At 39.4% G+C, this 2,603-nt stretch overlaps 1 pseudogene; it reads left to right on the forward strand.

Annotated features, from left to right (window-relative positions):
- Positions 1-978: 978 nt before the first annotated feature.
- LOC119540485 lies at positions 979-1,585 on the forward strand (annotated as a pseudogene).
- The last annotated feature ends 1,018 nt before the right edge of the window (positions 1,586-2,603 follow it).

A 2,603-nucleotide genomic window follows, 5' to 3' on the forward strand; every position in this document is an offset into this window, starting at 1 on the left:
CACTCTCACTGTCTGCTGTCCTCTCAGCTATCCTTCCTTACAGTACTGTCTGAACTTATGAAACTAATGAAACCACAGTATGGAAATGTAAACCAGACCAGCTGGATGAGTTAATCAGAAATAGTTAGTAGGGCAAGAGCTCTGACATTTTTCATCCTTGATCAGACATTCTAAGAATATGTTCCAAAACCTAAAGTAATAAAAGACGATAAGATCTGCCTATACACTAGTAAAACTGATTGATATCTCTGAGCTGCCAGGAAGCATCAAACTAAGAATAACTCAGGCAATCCACATTTGAGTATCTCTTCCAGAGACCCTCTGCTTTATGGTTAAGGGAAATCAAGGTTGTTTTAATAAAGACAAAAAATCCAAGTGCATTTGTGAACTGTAGTGATAAAGAATTACTGGCACAAAGAAGATAGGTTTGGGGCAGGTGCAGTGAAACATATGCATTAGATAGAGCACTGCAGTTGAAAATGAGAGATGGTGTGGGCAGTTCTATCTCCTCCCTAATATGCTGAACAATGTTGGGCAGCTACACACAAATTTCCAACCTTCAATTGCCTCATTTATTTTGAAAGGGATCATATTTTTACAAGATCGTTTAGGAGGGAAAAGGATATTAGAATTTGGGGACTTTTTCAAACTACTCATTTCTTAGTTTGTCAGACTTTCTATGACAAATACCATACAATGGGTTGGTTTAAACAACCAGCATTTTTTGCCTTCCAGCTTTAAAGGCCAGAAGTCCAAGGTCAAGACCAAGATTAGGGCCACGCTTTCCCCTGGGATTGGTAGCATTCTGATGATGGCAATCCTTCATCACATGGCAATCTGTCTCTCTCTCCTTGTGTCTGTTCTGGTTTCTGCTGAATTCTGGCTTCTCTCTATGGCTGTCTCTGACAATACCTGGCTTCTCTCTATGGCTGTCTCTGACAATACCTGAGGCCACTGCTCTCCAGACTGAAACATGGCATGGAATCCCAAACACCCTGCTGGCTTTGCTCCAACACGACTGCCATGCCTAAGAGAGGGAAGCAACTCAAGTGCTGGGCCCATGATGTCTACTCTGGTCAAGTGACCATGACAGATTATTCCAATTTGGACCTGTCCATCATGATAGATTATTCCAATTTGGATCTGTCTATCATGAAGCCTGGATGGGTCAGGAAAGCTATCAACAATGCTTTCCAGCAGGAGTTAAAACTCCTTGTGTCTTGGAAGCCACCCAGCTTCCTGCAGTCATTGACACATCTACAGAAGTGATACGACAGATGGCCAGTACAAAAGTATCCATGAAAGAACCATCTCTGGAAAACAGAAAATCAAGTGGCACAAAGAAGACTAGGTCAGGGCTGGAGGCGTAGAATATCCCATGGGTATTTGGCTACTGCTGGCCTCCTACATCAATCATGAGGAGATTGTGGATCTTTCCCTGATTTGTTAAGAATGTCTGGACATCACTTGCACTGCTGCCTATTGGACCAGGTTATACTGAAGTTGCTACACCCTGGATACCTCTCTGCCTTTGCACCTGCAACCAGAGTCAATGGAGAAGCTGGAAAATGTAGACGGGAAGTAAGAGAGAAAGCCACAGGAGGAAGCTGGAAGACAGCAGGAAGCAGAGGAGCAAATGAAAGGAAAGAAAGATGACAATGTGATGGAGGTTTCCACAGACAGAATGCTACAGACACAGAGAAAGCGTGGTCTTCCAACATCTTTATTTTGAACTTCATGAGATAATAAATGCTTGTTGCTTAAGTCAAGCCTTTGTGTGGCATTTGTCATAGAATCTCTGGAAACCTAAGACAGCATGCTTCTTTACAAACTCCCAATCTGTCACCAAGATTCTAAGATTCCATCCCTTTAGATGCCGCTGTTGCCTAGAGGAGTGGGCTGGTTCCCTCCAGTGTGCTGAGTAGAGGGGGAAATGGTTGAAAACCATAGGAAAAATAATCTCTTTCAGCTCTAACTCATCGCATTGTATAAAATCATCAAGAAGTTATCCATCCCAGAAAGATGATAATTAGTGTTCCTCTGAAAATTGTCCACAGTTTTCATCTATTTCCCTGGTTTATTCATTCCAATTACAAGTACCTCCCTATATCTAAAGTAACTATTGTTTCTGCTATGATTCAAAAATATCTATTTTCTTATAAAACTAAAATATGTACCTAAAATACCCATTAAATATGTTTCATTTTACTTGAAAACATTACATAATTCCTTTTTCTAGCCCCTCTTCCAACAATAATATTCTCTCAGAGGACCAATCTTAAATCTAAATTTATAAATAAATTGGTTCCCATTAGCTACAAATCAAAAAAATAAATAAATAATAAAACATCTAGTTAGATGAGTACTCTAGGTAGCAGTTAATTTGTTCTTAATTCCAAATATGCTCTATTTGATTTCCTGTATGCACTGCTTACTTTAATAATGGGGAAGTTGTGGTCTGCAGTAAATAGTATGGAGTTTAAAAAAAAAAAGGAAGAAAAGAAAAAAATACTGATGGCAAGAGTAATTTTGTGCCTGAAAGGTTGATAATAATTATATTTTATTATGATTTTACACTAAATTTTATAGCCCCCAAACCTGTT

The sequence above is a fragment of the Choloepus didactylus genome, chromosome 7 (assembly GCF_015220235.1).
Source record: "Choloepus didactylus isolate mChoDid1 chromosome 7, mChoDid1.pri, whole genome shotgun sequence".
Taxonomy (NCBI): Eukaryota; Metazoa; Chordata; class Mammalia; order Pilosa; family Megalonychidae; genus Choloepus; species Choloepus didactylus.